Here is a 24,993-nt window from a genome sequence, read left to right on the forward strand (position 1 = left end):
CCTGCAGCACAAGATAACCATGAGCATTAGAAAGCAAAGTTGATAGTTGGGTAGACTTACCATTGTGTCTAGGTTAGACATTACTAATTTCCTTGGTCCCTAAGGGCCCAGGGAACCCAAGTTTCTGGGCATTGTTTTGGGCCCTCTCCACATTTACCTCTCTGCCCCTTGGCCGTCACCAAGCCAAATTTAATATTGTCTCTGCAAATATCTTGCTATTTAACACCCTGCTTTTGCTCAAAGTTATCTCACACTCAAAATGTGTTTTCTCTTCCAAAGTGGATAATATACTGTTCTCTGCCAAGATCTCTTCTTCTGGACCAATGTGCCCATCCCCCAGTTGCTGGGAATATTAACTGTTAACAGCTCACAGCTGTTTCCCTAACTGAACACTGCCCTTGGCCACAGGGAACTGCCTAGCCCAAGGTGACACCTCCTAGGATGCGGTCTAATATTTTCAACATTCCTAAAAGCTTGTTATGGATAATATAAGTTCAACACTCTTCAAGATAAAGTGAGAGAAGATACAAATTACCATTATCAGGAATATAAAAAAGGGGGCATTATTAAAAATTCTAGACATTAAAAGGTTAAGGAATAGTATGATGGTATGTTCAAAATTTAGAACGATGGTGTATATAGAACACACTAAGAATCTACAAAAATGTGACTAGAAATATAAATTCAGCAAGGATACAGCACACGTACCTTCAGAAGTCCATTATAATTCTATCTGCTAGCATAAAAAATAATGTAAAATGGATTTTTTAAAACTTTTAAACACTACCATTGGGTAGTCTACTTTTAGTTTGGCTGAATAGGCTCCTACTAGCCTGACCCTTCCACAGATAATAACAATAAATCCTGGAAAAAATATGAAAAACAAAACAATAAAAATAACAACCACCACCACAAAATTATCTAAAAGACTGCAGTGTGAAGAAAAGCAGTCAGATTACGGAGGGGAGTTCACACCTAAAGGAAGCATATGGCACAGGGTGTGGTGTGTATCCCGTTTTTATGGCATTAAGTCTGATGACAGGCTGTAATCAGCACTCTGCAGGGTGCCTAAAACTTGACAGACAATCCACAGACTTTCTGGACCAAAGAAACAGTACAAAGTTTGGGGCAACATAGCTGCTGGAAAGTGAGGGTGTAACCCCAAAAAGGAGAACACCACAGAGGGGGAGCCACAAATTTTGTGTATACATTCATCCCAAATATCTGCCTGACCCTTAAATTTGTATAGGTAGACAGACTGCAACAAACCCATTTAAGGATATGAGAAGTGAACTGTAATTTGAACTATTGCCAAAGAGACTGAGTTCATAGTTTGAGTCCAACAAGTTACTTGCCTCCTAAGAAAACAAAATCACAACTCTCTTTGGAGAAATACAACAAAATCAAAAGTCTATACAACTTAAATTCACAATGCCTAGTATACAATCCAAAATACTAAACATACAAAGAAACAGAAAAATGCAAGTAATTTTCAGGAGAAAAGACAATTAATGGAGACAAACCCTAAAGTGATCCAGTTGTTGGAATTAGCAGACAAGAATTTTTAAGGCAGGTATTATAATTCTGATCAATGAAGTTAAGGAAATAGAAATAGAAATGAAATAAAAGAACAAAAGGGAAATTCCAGAATTGATAAATATCTGAAATTAAAAATATACTGGATGAGCTTAACAATAGAATTGAGATGATAGAGAAAAGAGTCAGAGAATTTGAATATCAATCAAAAGAAAGTATCCAATATGAAGAACACAGGAATAAAAGACTGAGAAAAAATTAACAGAATCTCAAGGACTTATGGAAACACAGTAGGGTCAAACATGCATGTATTTGACATTATAGAAGGAAAGGAGAGGAGAGAGAGAGAGCAGAGAGCATAAAAACTTTTGAGTAATAGTGACCCCAAATTTTCCTATTTTGGAGAAAATTATATTTATATATTGACGGTGCTCAGCAAACCCCAAGAAGAATAAACATGAAGAAAAGTATGCTGATACCACTGGAAATCAAAGAGAAAGAAAAAATCCTGAAAGGAGACAATGAAATTACACACTATATACAGGGGAACAATGACAAAAATGAATATTGATTGCTCATCAGAAACTATGGAGGAAAGAAAAATATGGAACAATGCCTTCAGAATTGAAACAAAACAAAATAAAATGTTAGTCCCAAATTCTATATCTAGCAAAAATATAGTGGGCAACCTTGTCTTCTTCCTGATCTTAGAGGAAATACTTTCAGTTTTTCACCATTGAGAACAACGTTGCCTGTGGGTTTGTCATATATGGCCTTTATTCTGCTGAAGTTATTTCCCTCTATGCCTACTTTCTGGAGGGTATTTATCATAAATGGGTGTTGAATTTTGTCAAAAGGTTTTTCTGCATCTATTGAGATGATCATATGGTTTTTCTCCTTCAATTTGTTAATATGGTGTATCACATTGATTGATTTCCATATATTGAAGAATCCTTGCATTCCTGGGATAAACTCCACTTGATCATGGTGTATGATCCTTTTAATGTGCTGTTGGATTCTGTGTGCTAGTACTTTGTTGAGGATTTTTGCATCTATGTTCATCAATGATATTGGCCTGTAGTTTTCTGTTTTTGTGACATCTTTGTCTGGTTTTGGTGTCAGGGTGATGTTGGCCTTGTAGAATGAGTTTGGGAATGTTCCTCCCTCTGCTATATTTTGGAAGAGTTTGAGAAGGATAGGTGGTAGCTCTTCTCTAAATGATTGATAGAATTCGCCTGTGAAGTCATCTGGTCCTGGGCTTTTGTTTGTTGGAAAATTTTTAATCACAGTCTCAATTTCAGAGCTTGTGATTGGTCTGTTTATATTTTCTATTTCTTCTTGATTCACTCTCGGAAGGTTGTGCTTTTCTAAGAATTTGTCCATTTCTCCAGGTTGTCCATTTTATTGGCATATAGTTGCTTATAGTAATCTCTCATGATCCATTGTATTTCTGCAGTGCCAGTTGTTACTTCTCCGTTTTCATTTCTAATTCTGTTGAGTCTTCTCCCTTTTTTTCTTGATGAGTCTGGCTCATGGTTTATCAATTTTGTTTCTCTTCTCAAAGAACCAGCTTTTAGTTTTATTGGTCTTTGCAATTGTTTCCTTCTTTTCTTTTTCATTTATTTCTGACGTGATATTTATGATTTCTTTCTTTCTGCTAACTTTGGGGTTTTTTTGCTGTTCTTTCTCTATTGCTTTAGGTGTAAGGTTAGGTTGTTTATTTGAGATGTCTCTTGTTTCTTGAGGTAGGATTGTATTGCTATAAACTTCCCTCTTAAAACTGCTTTTGCTGCATCCCATCGGTTTGGGGTTGTCGTGTTTTCATTGTCATTTGTTTCTAGGTATTTTTTGATTTCCTCTTTGATTCCTTAAGTGATCGCTTGGTTATTTAGTAGTGTACTGTTTAGCCTCCATGTGTTTGTATTTTTTACAGATTTTTTTCCTGTAACTGTTATCTAGTTTCATAGCACTGTGTTTGGAAAAGGTACTTGATATGAGTTCAATTTTCTTAAATTTACCAAGGCTTAATTTGTGACCCAAGATATAATTTATCCTGGAGAATGTTCCATGAGTACTTGAGAAGAAAGTGTATTCTGTTGTTTTTGGATGGAATGTCCTATAAATATCAATTAAGTCCATCTTGTTTAATGTATCATTTAAAGCTTGTGTTTCCTTATTTATTTTCAATTTGGATGATCTGTCCATTGGTGAAAGTGGGGTGTTAAAGTCCCCTACTATGATTGGGTTACTGTTGATTTCCCATTTTATGGCTGTTAGCATTTGCCTTATGTATTGAGGTGCTCCTATGTTGGGTGCACAAATGTTTACAATTTATATGCCTTCCTCTTGGATTGATTCCTTGATCATTATGTAGTGTCCTTCTTTGTCTCTTGTAATGGTCTTTATTTTAAAGGCTATTTTGTCTGATATGAGAATTGCTACTCCAGCTTTCTTTTCATTTCCATTTCCATGGAATATCTTTTCCATCCCCTCACTTTCAGTCTGTATGTGTCCCTAGGTCTGAAGTGGGTCTGTTGTAGACAGCATATATATGGGTCTTGTTTTTGTATCCATTCAGCCAGCCTAAGTCTTGGTTGGAACATTTAATACACTTACATTTAAGGTAGTTATCCATATGTATGTTCCTATTACCATTTTCTTAATTGTTTTTGGTTTGTTATTGTAGGTCTTTTCCTTCTCTTGTGTTTTCTGCCTAGAAAAGTTCCTTTAGCATTTGTTGTAAAGCTTGTTTGGTGGTGCTGCATTCTCTTAACTTTTCTTGTCTGTAATGATTTTAATTTCTCCATCAAATCTGAATGAGATCCTTGCTGGGTAGAGTCATCTTGGTTGTAGGTTTTTCCCTTTCATCACTTTAAATATGTCCTGCCACTCCCTTCTGGCTTGCAGAGTTTCTGCTGAAAGATCTGTTGTTAAATTTATGGGAGTTCCCTTGTATGTTATTTGTTGTTTTTCCCTTTCTGCTTTTAATATTTTTTCTTTGTATTTAATTTTTGATAGTTTTATTAACATGTGTCTTGGCGTGTTTCTTCTTGGAGTTGATTGTGGAGATATAATCCACTGCTCCTGAGGCTGCTGGGAGAAATTTCCCTTTGTCTTCTTTGTTCACACAGCTCCTGGTGTTTAGATTTGGATTTGGCTCCGCCTCTGAGTGTAGGTCGCCTGAGGCATTTGTTCTTCACTCCAACAGGATGGGGTTAAAGTAGCAGCTGATTAGGGAGCTCTGGCTCACCGAAGCCAGGGTGAAGGAGGGGTATGGAATGTGGCGTGAGTCTGCAGCATCAGAGGCTGGCATGATGTTCCAACAGCCTCAGGCATACCATGTGTTCTCCTGGGGAAGTTGTCCCTGGATCACGGGACACTGGCAGTGGCGGGCTGCACAGGATCCTGGGACGGGAGGTGTGGATAGTGACCTGTGCTTGCACACAGGCTTCTTGATTGCTGCAGCAGCAGCCTTAGAGTTTCATGCCCATCTCTGGTGTCCGTGCTGATAGCTGCAGCTTGCACCTGTCTCCAGAGCTCGTTTAGGCAGTGTTCTGAATCCCCTCTCCTCGCGCACCCCGAAACGATGGTCTCTTGCCTCTTAGGCAGGTCCAGAGTTTTTCCCGACTCCTTCTCGGCTAGCTGTGGTGCACTAGCCCCCTTCAGGCTGTGTTCACCTAGCCAACCCCAGTCCCCTCCCTGGGACCTGACCTCCGAAGCCAGAGCCTCAGCTCCCAGCCCCAACTGTCCCAGCAGGTAAGCAGCCAACCCTCTTGGGCTGGTGAGTGCTGCTCAGCACTGATCCTCTGTGTGGGAATTCCTCGGCTTTTCCCTCTCTACTCCTGTTGCTGTGCTCTCCTCCATGGCTCTGAAGCTTCTCCCTGCCACCCAGCTCCCATCTCCGCCAGTGAAGGGGCTTCCTAGTGTGTGGAAACTTTTCCTCCTTCACAGCTCACTCCCCGAGGTGCAGGTCCCATCCCTATTATTTTGACTGTTTTTCCTTTTTGCTTTTGACCTTCTCAGGTATGTGTGGAGTTTCTTGCCTTTTGGGAAGTCTGAGATATTCTTCCAGCGTTCAGTAGGTGTTCTGTAGGAGTTGTTTCACATGTAGATGTATTTCTGATGTATGTGTGGGGAGGAGGGTGATCTCCACATCTTACTCTTCCACAATATTGAAGGTCTCCCTTCTACTTTTTGATCCATTGATTTTTATACAAGTGCCAAGGTAAGTCAGTGAAGAAAGGATAGTCTTGTCAATAAATGATGCTGGAAAACTGAGAGTCACATGGATAAAAATGAGCCTTGAGCTTTATCTCACATAATACAAAAAACTTAACTCAGAAAAGATTTATGTGAAAAACAAAAATTTTTAATTTTTAGATAAAAATATAGGGCATAATATCTTTGTGAACTTTGGGTAGGCAAAGATTTTTTAGACAGGAAAAACAAAAGCACTAATCATAAAAGGAAAAATTTGATAAATTGAAATTCATCAAAATTAAAACCTTTTGCTTATCAAAGATACTGTTAAGAAAATAAAAAGGCAAAAGGAGAAATGGTTGTTTCAGACCTATCTATCTATCTTATTTATGTGTTTCATATATACATATTATATATATATATATCTGACATAGGACTTATATCAGAATATGTAATGAACTCCTACAATTCAATAATAAGAAGGCAACGTATTTTTAAATGTTCAAAATATTTAAATTTCACAAAAGAAGATATGCAAATAGTACATAGTGTGGTGTTCAATAATATTAGGTATCAGAGAAATGCAAATTAAAACCGCAATGATATCAATACACAATGGAGGAACTAATTCATTTCATTGATAAGTAGGTCTGTGAGACAGGGCTGGTCCTGCACTCAATATGGTAAAGAAACACATATTTATAATCTGAAACTTCCAAGACAACAAGGTCCTGAGGTTCCAAGGAATATAGCAGAAATCCCTAAGAGTAACTTCAATCCCAGAAGCCACATACCCCATTCCTTGGTCCCTTTATATAAGCTGCTAGTTATGAGATGTATATAATTCAGCAGCTGAGAAGATACAAGAAATAAATTGTGCATTTTAGGTTCTCCATACCCCATGGGTACCAGAACATAATGCCCTTTTCATTTCACCTCAGTTCTTTTGGCTGCTTCTCAGGAACCAGTCAGTAAATGAACATGAAAAAGAAAGTATTTTTCATGTGTAGAAATGTGAGCCTCAAGAGGATGAAAACACAGCCTCAGACTGGGAGAAAATATTTCCAGAAGACATAGCTGATAAAGAACTGTTGTTCAAAATATACAAAGAACTCTTAAAACTTCACAGTAAGACAATGTACTCCACAATTAAAAAATGGGCAAAAGTCCTGAACAGATATCCCACCAAAGAATATATACAGATGGCTAATAAGCATCTGGAAAGATGCGCCACATCATATGTAATTAAGGAATTATAAGGTAAAACAACAATGAGATACCACTATACACCTATTAAAGTGGCCAAAATCCAATATACTGACAACACCAAATGCTGACAAGAAAGTAGAGCAACAGAAACTCTCATTTACTGCTGGTGGGAATGCAAAATTGTACAGCCACTTTGGAAGACATTTTGGCAGTTTCTTACAAAATTAAACATACTGTTACCATACAATCCAACAATCACACTCTCCTTAAAACTTATTCCACATAAACACCTACACCTGGCTCTTAGATAGCCTCAACCACCATAGGGCAGACAGCAAAAGTAAGAACTACAATCCTGCAGCCTGTGGAATGAAAACCACAGTCTCAGAAAGACAGACAAAATGAAAAGGCAGAGGACTATGTACCAGATTAAGGAACAAAATAAAACCCCATAAAAACAACTAAATGAAGTGGAGATAGGCAACCTTCCAGAAAAATAATTCAGAATAATGATAGTGAAGATGACCCAGGACCTCGGAAAAAGAATGGAGGCAAAGATCGAGATGATGCAAGAAATGTTTAACAAAGACCTAGAAGAATTAAAGAACAAATTACTCGAAGAAATAAAGAACAAACAAACAGAGATGAACCATACAACCACTGAAATGAAAAACATACTAGACGGAATCAATACCAGAATAGCTGAGACAGAAGAACAGATAAGTGACCTGGAAGACAGAATGGTGAAATTCAGTACCATGGAACAGAATAAAGAAAAAAGAATGAAAAGAAATGAAGACAGCTTAAGAGACCTCTGGGACAACATTAAATGCACCAACATTTGCATTAGAGGGGTGCCAGAAGGAGAAGAGAGAGAAAGGACCTGAGAAAATATTTGAAGAGATTATAGTCGAAAATTTCCCTAACTTGGGAAAGGAAATAGGCACCCAAGTCCAGGAAGCACAGAGCGTCACAGGCAGGATAAACCCAAGGAGAAACATACCAAGACACATAGTAATCAAACGGACAAAAATTAAAGACAAAGAAAAATTATTAAAAGCAACAAGAGAAAAATGACAAATAACATACAAGGGAACTCCCATAAGGTTAACAGCTGATTTCTCAGCAGAAACTCTACAAGCCTGAAGGGAGTGGCAAGATATATTTCACTGAAGAAATCAAAGAGGAAATTAAATAACATCTAGAGACCAATGACAAGGAAAACACAATGATCTGAAACCTATGGGATGTAGCAAAAGCAGCTCTAAGGGGAAAGTTTATAGCAATACAATCCTACTTCAAGAAACAAGAAAAATCTCAAATAACCATCTAACCTTACACCTAAAGGAACTAGGGAAAGAAAATCAAACAAAGCCCAAAGGTAGTAGCAGGAAAGAAATCATAAAGATCAGAGCAGAAATAAATGAAATACAAACAAAGAAAACAATAGCAAAGATCAATAAAACTAAAAGCTAGTTCTTTGAGACGATAAACAAAATTGATAAACCTTTAGCCACACTCATGAAGAAAAAGAGAGAGAGGACTCAAATTAATAAAATTCGAAATGAAAAAGGAAAAGTTACAACAGATACTGCAGAAATACAAAGCATCGTAAGAGACTACTACAAGCAAATCTATGGCAATAAAATGGACAACCTGGAAGAAATGGACAAATTCTTAGAAAGGTATAAGCTTCCAAGACTGAACCAGGAAGAAATAGAAAATATGAACAGACCAATCACAAGTAATCAAATTGAAAATGAGATTAAAAATCTTCCAACAAACAAAAGCCCAGGACCAGATGGCTTCACAGGTGAACACTACCAAACATTTAGAGAAGAGCTAACATCCATCCTTCTCAAACTCTTCCAAAAATTGCAGAGGAAGGAACACTCTCAAACTCATTCTACAAGGCCATCATCATCCTGATACCAAAACCAGACAAAGATACAGGAAAAAAAGAAAAGAAAATTACAGACCAATATCACTGATGAATATAGATGCAAAAATCCTCAACAAAATACTAGCAAACAGAATCCAACAGCACATTAAAAGGATCATACACCATGATCAAGTGGGATTTATCCCAGGGATGCAAGGATTCTTCAGTATACACAAATCAATCAATGTGATATGCCATATTAACAAATTAAAGGATAAAAACCATATGATAATCGCAATAGATGCAGAAAAAGCTTTTGATAAAATTGAACAGAGATATATGATAAAAACTCTTCAGAAAGTGGGCACAGAGGGAACCTACCTCAACATATATGACAAACCCACAGCAAGCATCATGCTCAATGGTGAAAAACTGAAAGCATTTCCTCTAAGATCAGGAACAAGACAAGGATATCCACTCTCACCACTATTATTCAACATAGTTTTGGAAGTCCTAGCCACAGCAATCAGAGAAGAAAAAGAAATAAGGAATACAAACTGGAAAAGAAGTAAAACTGTCATTGTTTGCAGATGGCATGATACTATACATAGATAATCCTAAAGATGCCATCAGAAAACTACTAGATCTAATCAATAAATCTGATAAAGTTGCAAGATACAAAATTAATGTCCAGAAATCTCTTGCATTCCTATATACTAACAACAAAAGATCAGAAAGATAAATTAACGGAACAATTACATTCACCACTGCAACAAAAAGAATAAAATATCTAGGAATAAACCTACCTAAGGAGGTAAAAGATCTGTACTCAGAAAACTATAAGACACTGATGAAAGAAAGCAAAGATGACACAAACAGAAGGAGAGGTATACCATGTTATTGGACTGGAAGAATCAATATTGTGAAAATGACTATACTACCCAAAGCAATCTACAGATTCAATGCAATCCTTAACAAATTACCAATGGCATTTTTTCACAGAACTTGAATAAAAGATCTTAAAATTTGTATGGAGACACAAAAGACCCCGAATAGTCAAAGAAATCTTGAGGAAAAAAAAAGAAAAACAAAAAATGGATCAGACTCTCTGACCTCAGACTATACTACAAAGCTACAGTCATCAAGACTATGGTACTGGAAAAAAAACAGAAATATAGATCAATGCAACAGGATAGAAAGCCCAGGGATAATCCCACACACCTATGGTCAACTAATCTATGACAAAGGAGGCAAGGATATACAATGGAGAAGACAGCCTCTTCAATAAGTGGTGCTGGGAAAAGTGGACAGCTACATGTAAAAGAATGAAATTAGAACACTCCTTAACACCATACACAAAAATAAACTCAAAATGGATTAGAGACCTAAATGTAAGACCAGACACTATAAAACTCTTAGAGGAAAACATAGGAAGAACAGTTTTTGACATAAATCACAGCAAGATCTTTTTTGACCCACATTCTAGAGTATTGGAAATGAAAACAAAAATAAACAAATGGGACCTAGTGAAACTTAAAAGCTTTTGCACAGCAAAGGAAACTATGAACACGACGAAAAGACAACCCTCAGAATGGGAGAAAATATTTGCAAACAAATCAATGGTCAAAGGAATCATCTCCAAAATATATAAACAGCCCATGCACCTCAATATTAAAAAACAAACAACCCAATCAAAAAATGGGCAGAAGACCTAAAGAGGTATTTCTCCAAAGAAGACCTACAGATGGCCAAGAGGCACATGAAAAGTCACTCAACATCACTAATTATTAGAGAAATGCAAGTCAAAACTCCAATGAGGTATCGCCTCACACAAGTTAGAATGGGCATCATCAGGAAATCTACAAACAATAAATGCTGGGGAGGGTGTGGAGAAAAGGGAACCCTCTTGCACTGTTGGTGGGAATGTAAATTGATACAGTCACTATGGAGAACAGTATGGAGGTTCCTTAAAAAACTAAAAATAGAATTACCATATGACCCAGCAATCCCACTACTGGGCATATACCCAGAGAAAACCATAATTCAAAAAGACACATGTACCCCAATGTTCATTGCAGCACTATTTACAATAGCCAGGTCATGAAAGCAACCTAAATGCCCATCGACAGATGAATGGATAAAGAAGATGTGGTACATATATACAGTTGAATATTACTCAGCCATAAAAAGGAACGAAATTGGGTCATTTGTAGAGACGTGGATGAACCTAGTGATTGTCATACAGAGTGAGGTAAGTCAGAAAGGGAAAAACAAATATCGTATATTAATGCATATATGTGGAATCTAGAAAAACGTTATAGAAGAACTAGTTTGCAGGGAAGAAATAGAGACACAGATGTAGAGAACAAATGTATGGACACCAAGGGGGGAAAGCGGTGGTGGGGCGGTGGTGGGATGAGCTGGGAGATTGAGATTGACATATATACACTAATATGTATAAAATAGATAACTAATAAGAACCTGCTGTATAAAAAATGAATAACACTGCACTTTTTTGAATGTTAATTAATCCTCAATAAAGATGTTAAAAAATACAATGAACACTGAAATGTTTGCTTTTTCTTTATTAATTTTGTATACTAAGCCTACATATGTGTGTATTAATTTTGTATTATATACATGTAGAAAAAATAATGCTGATGGCCTCCTACTTAAAAAAAAAAACAAAAAACCTGCACTTGGATGTTTACAGCAGCTTTACTCATAATTGCCAAAACTTGGAAGGAGCCAATGTCCTTCAGTAGGTAAACTAGATGTATAAACTGTGATACCTCTTGACAATGGAATATTATTCATCACTAAAAAGGAGTGGGCTATCAAGCTGCAAAAAGATATGGAAGAACCTTATTATTACCAAGTGAGGGAAGCCAATCTGAAAGGTTACATACTGTATGATTCCAACTATATTACATTCGGGAGAAGGCAAAACTACGGAGACAGTTAAAAGATCAGTGATTGCCAGGGGTTGGTGGAGGGAGAGGTTAATAGGCAGAACACAGAGAATTTTTAGGACAGTAGAACTATTCTGCATGATACTATAATGGTGGACACATGTCATTATATATTTGCCCAGATGCATATAACGTATAAGACCAAGAATGAACCTTAATGTATACTATTGGAGGTAATGGCGATTTATCAGTGTAGGTTCATCAGTTGTAACAAATGTCCCACTCTGGTGCAAGATGTTGACAGTGGAAGAGGCTGCGGGTGGGGACAGTTAGGGGATACTTGGAAACTCTGTGTACTTTCTCTTCATTTTTGTTGTGAACCTAAAACTGATTTTAAAAATATAGTCTATTTTTTTAAATGTGAAAGCCTGAGCCAAGTAGGATAACTATTCCTGATGTAGTCTCCTAGGGGCATCCTGCTTGTCACTGCAAGGCATATTCCAACCACAGAAGTAAGTGGAACTTACATGGTAAGCTCCAAGAACCAAGAAAAGAAATTTTTTCCAAACTTCTTTCCCTACTCTTCACCTCAGTTCACCAATTCTCTATCCCAGCTTTTGGAGTTCCCATATTCCACAATTAGAGACTCACTTATTTATAATTCTTAGGGATAAGTAGTAACTTAAACAGTAATAAATAATTCTCTTATACGAGGGTACAGATTTCATCTCTTTTGCCTAGACCATGTTTTGATAAGGGATCATTTGTTGAAACATCACAGGTAGGCAGAGATAGGAAAAAGAGGGAAGGTGGAAAAGAAATGGAAAACTGGACATACTGAAGATAAATTTTGAGGACTTCACCAAAAGTCATCCCCAATTTAAATTAAAAAAACCTTTCAAATATACTTATTTCAAAACAGTATAATTGTTAAAATGAATAATTTCTGCATATAGGAGAATGTTATAAGGTTCTCTGCCATTCCCCTCAATTTCTGATCTTGGATAAATTATTTAACTTCTCTATGAACCAGTTTTTCCCAGTTGTGAAATAAAGACACTACTTGCTCACTGCCAAGGCCATTCCTGGGAGAGGGTGGAACCTGGAATAAACCACAGTAGTATGGTCCCACCCTAAATATTCTGACATAAATGAAACTTAATTCAAATGCATATCAAGTGTAGCTTTGAAGGAGACAAGAAATCACAGAAAGGCAACTTGCAGTCTTAGGGGAACACATAAGAGGATGATACTGCAAGGCCTGCACTTCTTACGGTGAAATCTCATGGGAAATGTAGACTGATCATAATACAGTTGTGCTTGTTGTTAAAGCAAGCTAATAGCACACCCTCCACTCTGTCTACATTGTCCTCAAGTCACTGCCACCTGGTCCTGCATTGATTTGCCCCTCTCCTGAATTCCCCAGGGTACTAGGCTTTTACCATAACCTTTTATATTGCAAAAATATTATCAACCAAATAAAGGGCGATGTAAAACTTAATTAGAAATATCTAAGGGGTTTTCATAAAAGGTATCTTTATCAATTCTATAAGTCACTATCATTTGGAGCTGGTAATGAAAATAACTAACTTAGCTGAAAACTGAATCAGAAATGTGAAAAACCAACATGAGAATGTACTTCAGGATGCAAAGGAAAAGTGACAGAGAGAAAGAGAGAGAGAGAGAGAGAGAGAGAAAATGAATAATAGTAAGGGAAGGAAGATGCATGGCAAAAACTTATAAGCGTTCCCAAGGGAGAAATGAGAAAACCCGGTACAGAAACAACAGCCAAAACACCACTATCCTGAGGAAAACTACCCTGAGCTGAGAAAAGAGAGGAGAGAGCAGATCAAAAGGATCTACCTTATTCTAGGGTAAATAAATAAATAAATAAATAGGTTTGCATGGAACATAAAGAATGAGCTAAAGAACAAATAAACACCAGAGAACATGAAGACAATATGTCTTAGCCAAGTTTCCTCAGAAAGCACAGCATGAGACAAAACCTATATGTGAGCACTTTGCTGTGGAGTGTGATCCCAGGGAGCAGGAATGAAGGATAGGGGTGATACAGGGTGTAGGATGCATTCATTGTCTATTGCTGTGCTACAAATGCATTCCCCAAAACACAGCTGTTTAAAACAATGCATTTATTATCTCATAGTTTCTGCGGGTCGGAAATCCAGGAGCAACTTAGGTGAGTGCCTGTCACTCAGGGTCTTTCACCAGGCTGCAGTTAAGGCATCTGCTGGGGCTGTGGTCACCTCAAGGCTGGACTGGTATAGGATCTGCTCCCAAATCACTCAGGTGGGGGTTGGCAGCCTTTACAGCCTCGTTGGTTGTTGGTCGATGATATCTGTTCCCTGCCATATGGGCCTCTACACAAGGCTCACAACATGGCAGGTGGCCTTCCCCAAAAGCTGAGTTCCAAGAGGAAGAGAGAGAGCAAGAGAGGGCAAACGAGATGGAAGTCACAGTCTTTATACAACTTAATCTCAGAAGTGACTTCCTCCCACTGTTGTCATATTCTGTTTTTAGAAGAATCACGAGGTCCAGCCCACACTCAAGGAGAGAGGATTACCCAAAGGCATGAACATCATGAGGTAGGACACTGGGGGCCCTTTAGAGACTGCCTACTACAGGAGGGGGGCTGGGCACAGCACAGGGAAAGATGGAGAGTCAGTACAAGATGTGTTAGAAGGAGACAAAGAGCACTACAAAATGCTTCATAGAACTGTATCAAGGCAAAGAAAGGAAGTAACGTTTATCCATTTATGTTTTACCCCACAAGGCATTAACTCCGTCATTCTTCCAAGCATGGGCTTAGAATAGGCTTTCCTGGGAAGTGTATGTGTGCAGAAGGTGAGAGGCATGTGAAGTAGCCATGGGGCCATCTTGAGGAAGTGGCTATACCACTGCACTTGAATGAAGCTGGAAGAACTCTGCATAGAGCTGGTTGCCAAACAGACTGGTGAGACAAAGGGATCAGAAGTATTTCATAAGAGCTGCCTGAGGCTCTTGATCAAGATGGTAGATAGAAGTAGGAAGATCTGATTTCACCTCCTCCTTCAAACACACCAAAACTACAACTACATATAGAACAACTACCTCAGAGGATAACTTAAAGACTAGCAGAACAGATTTTCTACCACTAAAAGTATAAAGAAAAAGACACATCAAGATGGGGAGGAGGGGCAGAGACAGTCTAGTCAGAACCTACACCCTGGGTACCGTGACCCACAAGCAGGAGGGATGTCACAGTCTCAGAGTTTTCCCCCTAAGGAGCGAGGGGTCTGAGCCCTACTTCAGGCTCCCAGACCACGAGACCTGCATCGGGAACATAAGATCCCATAACGTGTTTTTTTCAAAATCAACAGGGCTTACGTCCAGGAGAACTGGAGGGCTATGGGAAATCAAGTTCATGCACAGACTCACTTTCTCCAAATCATTATGCAGAGGCAGGAGCTTGAAAAGTACCTGGGTCATATAAGAGATAGATTCATTGACTAATTTTCAGAGTGTGTGCTGGAGAGGCAGAGATCTGGTGGGACTTTCTCTGGAGATGGAAGCACTGACAGGCACCATACCCTGTTTACTCTCCTTCCATCTAACTGGCCCAGTGCTAGAGGGTGTCATTTCTGTCACTATGAATCAACAGAGCGAATACCATGCTCCCTGCCCCAGTGTTCTTCTGAGGACCAGCCTTGTCCAACCTACCTGCCTGGGCCAGAACTTCCCCCACCACTCCAAAGAAGCTCCCACCCTGCCCCACCTGGTGGGCACCCCTAGCTGGCATCAGAACTCCTCCAAAGCAGCTTCCCCTCCAGGGGGCCAGCCCTGCACATCATGACACCCATAGCAGTTGCAGCCAAACATCTCAGCCAGTCAGGGTGGGGGTCAGCCCCACCCACCAGACAACTGCAGCAGTCGCTGCCAGGACTCCCAGCTAGTTGGCCTGGGGGCCAACCACACATACTAGTGCATCCATAGCAATTGTGGCCCAACAACAACAGGAGGGCACATGCAGCCCACACAGGGGATACCCCTGGAGCACCCAGCTCTGGTGATGAGGGGGATTGTCTCACCAGGCCACACAGGACACATTCTACATAAGGCCACGCTTTCAAGACTGGGAGACGTAGCTGATATTTCTAATACATAGAAACAAACAGAGAGAGTTAGGCATAATAGGGAGACAGATGAATACATTCCAAATTAAAGAACAAGACAAAACCTCAGAAAAAAGAACTAAATGAAGTAGGGATAAGCAATTTACCATATAAAAAGTTGAAAGTAGAGTCAGAAAGATGCTCACTGAACTCAGGAGAAGAATGGATGAACTCCGTGAGAACTTCAACAAAGAGATAGAAAATATAAAAAGAAACCAATCAGAACTTAATAACTGAAATAAAAAATACACTAGACAGGGCTTCCCTGGTGGTGCAGTGGTTGAGAGTCTGCCTGCTGATGCAGGGAACATGGGTTCATGCCCCAGTCCGGGAAGATCCCACATGCCGCGGAACGGCTAGGCTCGTGAGCCATGGCCGCTGGGCCTGCGTGTCCGGAGCCTGTGCTCCGCAACGGGAAAGGCCACAACAGTGACAGGCCCACGTACCACAAAAAAAAAAAAAAAATACACTAGACAGAATCAACTATAGATTAGGGTATGCAGTAGAACCATCAGCGAACTGAAAAACAAGGTAATGGAAATCACTCAATCAAAACAGCAAAGCAAAAAATAAAAAAGAATATTTAAAAATGAGGATAGGGGCTTCCCTGGTGGCACAGTGGTTGAGAATTTGCCTGCCAATGCAGGGGACACGGGTTCGAGCCCTGATTGGGGAAGATCCCACATGCTGCGGAGCAACTAAGCCCGCACGCCACAGCTACTGAGCCTGTGCTCTAGAGCCTGCGAGCCACAACTACTGAAGTCCACGTGCCTAGAGCCCATGCCCTGCAACAAGAGAAGCCACTGCAATGAGAAGCCTGTGCGCCACAATGAAGAGTAGCCCCCACTCGCCGCAACTAGAGAAAGCCCACATGCAGCAACAAAGACCCAATGCAGCCAAAAATAAATAAAAATAAAATAAAATGAAATAAAAAATAAAAATGAGGATAGTTTAAGGGACCTCTGGGGCAACATCAATCATACTAATATTTGCATTATAGGGGTACCAAAGGAGACAAGACAGAGAAAGGAACAGAAAACCTATTTGAAAAAATAATGGCTGAAAACTTCCCTAACCTAGTGAAGGAAACAGACATCCAAGTCCAAGAAGCACAGAAAGTCTCAAATGAAATGAACCCAAAGAGACCCACATCAAGATACGTTATAATTACAATGTCAAAAGTTAAAGAGAGGGACTTCCCTGGTGGTCCAGTGGTTAAGAATCTACCTTCTGATGCAGGGGATGCAGATTCGATCCCTGGTCAGGGAACTAGGATCGCACATGCTGTGGGGAAACTAAGCCCGCGTGCTGCAACTACTGAGCATGCGAGCCACAACTAGAGAGCCCACGTGCTGCGACTACAGAGCCCACACACTCTGGAGCCTGCACGCCACTACTAGAGAGCCCGTGTGTGGCACAACGAAGAGCACACACCACAACGAAGAGCACACACCACAACGAAGATCCTGCATGCTGCAACTCAGACCCAACGCAGCCAAAAATCAAATCACTCAATCAATAAATTTTTTTTAAAGTTAGAGATAATCTTAAAGCAGCAAAATAAAAACAACTAGTATGTACAAGGGAACTCCCATAAGACTATAAGCTGATATTTTAGCAAAAACTTTACAGGCCAGCAGTGACTTGTATAATATATTCAAAGGAATGAAAGGAAAAACCTTACAGTCAAGAATACTGTATCCATCAAGATTATCACTCAGAACTGAAGGAGAGATAAAGAGTTTCCAAGATAAGCAAAAGCTAAAAGAGTTCATCAATGCTAAACTGGCCCTACAAGAAATGTTAAAGGGACTTCTTTAAATAAAAAAGAAAAGGACATAACTAGAAACAAGAAAACTATGGGGGAAAAAAACTCACTGGTAAAGGCAAACATACAGTAAAGGTAGTAGATCAACCACCTATAAAGCTAATACGAAGATTAAAAGCAAAAAAGTAGCAAAATCATCTATATATAAAATAATTAGTTAAATGATACACAAAATAAAAGATGTAAAATATGACATCCACAACATAACATGGGGGGGGTTCGTAGAAATGTAACACTCTTAGAATGTGCTCAATCTTAAGTGACCATCAAGTTAAATAAACTGCTATATGCATAGGTTGTTATATATGAACTTCATGCTAACCACAAAACAAAAATCTGTAACACTTACACATAAATAAGGAATATAAAAGTAACACTAAAGAAAGTCATCAAATCAGAGGAGAGAACAAGAGAAGGAAGGAACAGGTAAGAGTTACAAAACAACCAGAAAACAATTAACAAAATGGCAATAAGTACATACCTATCAATAATCAGTTTAAATGTAAATGGACCAAATGCTCCAATAAAAAGACAGTGTGGCTGAATGGATAAAAAAAACAAGACCCATACATATGCACCTACAAGAGACTCACTTCAGATCTAAAACACACACTAATAGTGTAGGGATGGAAAAAGATATTCCATGCAAATGGAAATGAAAAGAAAGCTGGGGTAGCAATATCTACATCAGACAAAGCAGACTTTAAAACAAAGACTGTAACAAGAAGCAAAGAAGGGCATTACATAATAATAAAGGGATCAATCCAGCAAGAGGATATAACACATATAAATATCTATGCACCCAACGTAGAAGCACCCAAATACATAAAGCAAATATTAACAGATATAAAAGGAGCTATTGACAGTAATACAATAATAGTAGGGGACTTTTACACCCCACTTACATCAATGGATAGATAATCCAGATAGTAAATCAATAAGGAAACATTGAATTTAAATGAGACATTAGATAAGATGAACTTAATAGATATAAATAAAGAACATTCCATCCAAAAGAAGCAGATTACACATTCTTCTCAAGTGCACATGGAACACTCTCCAGCATAGATCACATGATAGGCCACAAAACAAGTCTCAATAAATTTAAGACTTGAAATCATATCAAGTATCTTTTCCTACCACAACCATATGAAACTAGAAATCAATTATAAGAAAATTGGAAAAAACAAAAACACATGGAGTCTAAACAACATGCTACTAAACAAGCCAATGAGTCAACAAATAAAGAGTATAACAAAAAATACCTTGAGATGAATGAAAATGGAAACACAACATCCCAAAATCTATGGGATGAAGAAAAAGCAGTTCTAAGAGGGAAGTTTACAGCAATATAGACCTATCTCAAAAAACAAGAAAAATCTCAAATAAATGTTCTAACCTTACAATTAAAGGAACTAGAAAAAGAACAATCAAGGCCCAAAGTTAGTAGAAGAAAGGATATAATAAAGATCAGAGCAGAAATAAATGAAATAGAGGCTTAAAATGCAATAGAAAAGATCAATGAAACTAAGAACAGTTTCCTTGAAAAGACAACAAAATTGATAAATCTTTAGCCAGATTCATCAACAGAGTGGGTCCAAATAAACAAAATCAGAAACAAAAGAGGAGAGGTTACAAACACCACCACAGAAGTAAAAAGGACTATTAAGAGATTACTAAGAACAATTATACACCAATAAAATAAAATAGACAACTTGGAAGAATTGGATAAATTCCTAGATCCATACAATCTCCCAGCACTGAATCAGAAAGAAATACAAAATATAAACAGATCAGTTACCAGTAATAAAATGAATTAGAAATTTTTTAAAATTCCCAACAAACAAAAGTCCAGGACCAGACAGTTTCACAGGTGTTTCTACCAAACATTTAAAGAAGAATTAACACCTATCCTTCTCAAACTATCCCAAAAATCTGAAAAGGAAGGAACACTTCTGAACTCATTCTACAAGGACAGTATCACCCTGATACCAAAAACAGACAAAGATACCACAAAAAAAGAAAATTACAGGCCAATATCACTGATGAACATACATGCAAAAACCCTCAACAGAATATTAGCAAACGCAACTCAAGAATACAATAAAAGGCACACACAGCATGATCAAGTGGAATTTATTCCAGGATGCAAGGACAGTTCAATATCTGCAAATCAATCGAGGTAATGTACCACATTAACAAAACAAAGAATAAAAGTCATGTGATTATCTCAATAGATGGAGAAAAGGCATTTGACAAAATTTAAAACCCATTTACGATAAAAAAAAAAAACTCTCAACATAGTGGGTATAGAGGGAACATACCTCAACATAATAAAGGTCATATATGACGAACTTACAGCTAACGTAATACTCAACAGTGAGAAGCTGAAAACTTTTCCTCTAAGATCAGGAGAAAGACAAGGATGCCCACTCTTCCTACTCTTTTTTTTTTAAATAAATTTATTTATTTTATTTATTTATTTTTGGCTGCACTGGGTCTTCATTGCTGCATGCGGGATTTTCTCTACTTGCTGAGAGCAGGGGATACTCTTCATTGCAGTGCGCAGGCTTATCATTGCAGTGGCTTCTCTTGTTGCAGAGCACAGGCTCCAGGCACACAGGCTTCAGTAGTTGTGGCTCATGGGCTCCAGAGCACAGGCTCAGTAGTTGGGGCACATGGGCTTAGTTGTTCCACGGCATGTGGGATCTTCCTGAGCCAGGGCTTGAACCTATGTCCCCTGCATTGGCAGGTGGGTTCTTAACCACTGTGCAACCAGTGAAGCCCACTCTTGCTACTTTTATTCAACATAGTTTTGGAAGTACTAGCCCCAGCAATCAGACAAGAAAAAGAGAAGAAAGATATCCCAATGGAAAGGAAAGATTAAAACTCTTACTGTTTACAGATGACATGATACTATATATAGAAAATCCTAAAGACACTACCAAAAAACTATTAGAACTAATAAATGAATTGGTTGCAGGATACAAAATTAGTACTCAGAAATATGTTGTGTTTATATAAAGTAACAATGAATTATCAGGAGAAATGAAGAAAAAATACAATTGTATCAAAAAGAATAAAGCACTTATGAATAAATTTAACCAAGGGTGTGAAAGACCTGTACTCTGAAAACTCTAATACACTGATGAAAGAAGTTGAAGACGACACAAATAAGTGGAAAAATATACCACGCTCATGAATTAAAAGAGTTAATATTGTTAAAATGTCCACACTACCCAAAACAATCTGCAGAGTCAATTGCAATCCCTATCAAAATATCAAAGGCATTTTTTGCAGAACTGGAACAAATAATCCTAAAATTTTTATGGAACCATAAAAGATCACAAATAGCCAAAGCAATCACAAGAAAGAACAAAGCTGGAGGTGTTAAGCTCCTTGATTTCAAACCACACTACAAAGCTATAATAATCAAAACTGTATATCGTCCTGGCACAAAAACAGATACATAAATCAATGGAACAAAAAAAGAGCTCAGAAACAAACTCACACTTATATGGGCAATTAATCCATAATAAATTAATAATTAATCTATAATAAAATAGGCAAAAATATACAACGGGGAAAAGACAGTCCCTTCAATAAATGGGGTTGGGATAACTGGATAGCTACATGCAAAAGAATCAAATTGGACCACTTTCTTACACCTTATACAAAAACAAACTCAAAATGGATTCAAGAGTTAAATGAAACACCTGAAACCATAAAACACCTAGAAGAAAACATAGGCAGTATGCTCTTTGACATTGGTCTTAGCAATATTTTTTTAGATATGTCTCTGCAAGCAAGGGCAACAAAAGCAAAAATAAACAAATGGGACTACATCAAACTAAAATGTTTTGTACAGCAAAGGAAACCATCAACAAAATGAAAAGGCAACCTACTGAATAGGAGAAGATATTTGCAAATATTTGACACGGGGTCAATAACCAAAATATATAAAGAACTCACACAGCTCAGTATTTAAAAAATAAACAATTCAAAAATGGCAGAGGACCTGAATAGACATTTTTTTCAAGAACATGGCCAAAAGACATATGAAAAGATGCTTAACATCAGTAATCATCAGGGAAATGCAAATCAAAACCACAATGAGATATCACCTCACACCTGTCAGAATGGCTATTATTAAACAGACATCAAAAATCAAGTGTTGGCAAGGATGTAGAGAAAAGGGAACCCTTAGGTACTATTGGTGAGAATACAAATTGGTGCAGCCACTATGGAAAATAGTATGGAGGTTCTTCAAAAAATTAAAAATAGAACTACCATATGATTTGGTAATCCCACTTTTGAGTATTTTTCCAAAGAAAACAAAAACAATAATTTGAAAAGGTACATGCACCTCTATGTTCATTGCAGCATTGTTTACAATAGCCAAAATATTGAAGCAACCTAAGTATCCATCAATAGATGAGAATAAAGAAGATGTGGTACATATACAGAATGGAATATTATTCAGCCATTTTAAAAAAAAAGAATGAAATCTTGCCATTTGCAAAACATGGATAGACCTAGAAGGTATTATCTCCTTCAAAACACCCAGGGTTGTGGGTGGGGGTGTGGGTGGGAGTGTGGGTAGTGATGAAGAAGCGAGATTGTTTGTAAGTTGATCTTTGTTGAGGCTGACTGATGGGTACATGGGTTTCACTTTACTCTTCTTTCATTTTCTTTATGCTTTAAATTGTATATAATAAAAATGTCTTAAAATGTCAATATATATTTACCTAGTAATTTCAATTCCAGAAATCAACTCTAAGGAAACACTCAGAACTAAAAACAGATTTTTGATAGGGAGGGTGGGAAGGAGACGCAAGAAGGAGGAGATATGGGGATATATGTATATGTATAGCTGATTCACTTTGTTATAAAACAGAAAGTTACACAGCATTGTAAAGCAATTATACTCCAATAAAGATGTTAAAAAAATAAAAACATATTTTTGTATAAGGTTGGTCACAGCATGCTTATTTCAATATTTATAGGACTGAAATATTAGAAATAATCCTGTTGACTAACAAAAGGGCAATAGTTAAATATATTATGATGTATTCATATGAATATGGCATATGATATTACATGATATTCCTATTAAAAATCATGCCATTAATGATTTGGTAAAATGCTCACAATATAATGGAAAATTTTAAAAATAGGAAATCAAATAGTTAAGAAATAAACAAGTGTTGTGAGGATGTGGAGAAAAGGGAACCCTCATACACTGTTGGTGGGAATGTAAATTGGTGCAGCCACTATGGAAACCAGTATGGAAGTTCCTCAGAAAATTAGGACTAGAACTACCATATGATCCAGCAATCCCACTTCTGGGTATTTACCCAAAGAAAACAAAAACAGTAATTCAAACAGATATATGTAACCCTATAGTCATCACGGCATTATTTACAATTGCCAAGATATAGAAACAACCTAAGTGTCCATCAACAGATGAATGCATAAAGAAGCCATGGTACGTATGCTTATATATATGTATACATATGTGTGTGTGTCTATATATACATATATATATATAGACACACAGACATACACACAATGTGTATATACACATATATATACACAATATATATGTGTGTGTGTGTGTGTATACACACACACACACACATACACACAATGGAATACTACTCAGCCTAAAAAAGTGAAAAAGATGAAATCTTGCCATTTACGACAACATGGATGGACCTGGAGGGTATTATGTTAAGTGAAATAAGTCAGACAAAGAAAAACAAATACTATATGATTTCACTCATATGTGGAATATAAAAAACAAACAAAATAAATGAACAAACCAAACCAAACAAAAATAAACACATAGATATAGAGAAGAGAGTAGTGGTTACCAGAGGGGAAGGGTTTGGGGAGAATGAAATAGGTAAAGGGAATCAACAGTATGGTAATGGATGGAAACTAAATTTTTGGTGGTTAGCATGCTGTAGGGTACACAGAAGCAGAAATTTAATGTTGTACACATGAAACTTATATAATGTTATAAACCAATGTTACCTCAATAAAATCTCTCTTTGTATGTATGAGTGTATATGTATGTATTTTATATATATAAAATACAAAAAATACACATCAAAATATTATCATTGTAATGAAGCAATTATGGGTGATTTTTCACTATCTCATTTATACTATATATAATTTACTATAAATATGCATTAGCAAGAAGTCAACATTATTTTAAAGGGCAGGAAAAGAATGATTTGTTGGAATTCACCTCTCCTAAGCATGACAGTTAAAACCACAGTTGAATTTCTTTCATTCTGGAACAATTTATTGACTACTTATTATTTGTAAATCCCTGTTCCACATAGTTATCCTATGTCATTCACCAGGAAACATAATTCACATTTCAGATTAGTTTAAAAGAGAAGATATAAAGTTGGAATGAGCAAAAGAAAGGAATTTGGTATTTAGGGAGCTCAGAATAAATTTATAGAAAGATAATGTGTTCAATTTGTGAGAACTCAAGTTCAATAGAGTCAGTAACAATTCTCCACCCATTTCCTTTATTGCTGCTGCCTCAAGATGGTCTCAAACCACAGAAAAAAATACTTCATATGTCCCACATCAATGAATTCTAACTTCATAATGAAAACTAGGAGAAAAGTAAGTATCGTTCAATGACAGCTGCTACAAAAATGTGTCAGCATTACTTGTAAAACCCTGGGAGGCAGAGATGCACCCTTTTCTGGGAAAAAAAAATTGGAAAAATGAGTAAACGTTACAAGAATTTGTCATAAAAGTGCTGAAATTACAATCCAAGCTGGCAAGATTTCTTAGAGTTTTCCTTTCCTTTGCGGTCTTCTGGGAAAGCTCAGGCTTCCTCCACCCTGAGATTGGGGTTCTTCCTAGCAGACTTACCAGGATGAACGTGGAGACAGCCAGCTGCCTCAGGATAGATGGTTGGTGAACCCTGATACTCAGCCACTGATTCTTGACTGGCAACAAGTGTCTGAGTATGCTTCTGAACTTCAGACATTTTAACCCTTGGCCTGAGGGTTTTGTTTCAAGAGGCACAAGGTCCTGCTTTTTAAAGTAGGAATGGGTGAGGGCTTCTAAGGAGTAAGGATTGCTTCTTTTTCTTACTTCTTTTTGTTTAAAAGCAGCAAGTTTTCTTGAGAGGAAGAATTTCTATTTCTTCCAAAGCAAGGAGCACATAACTGTTTTTTTTTCTTGTTGCTTATTTATTTTTAATTAACTTTTATTGGAGTA

The sequence above is a fragment of the Grampus griseus genome (genome assembly GCF_964374135.1).
Source record: "Grampus griseus genome assembly, chromosome: 2".
Taxonomy (NCBI): Eukaryota; Metazoa; Chordata; class Mammalia; order Artiodactyla; family Delphinidae; genus Grampus; species Grampus griseus.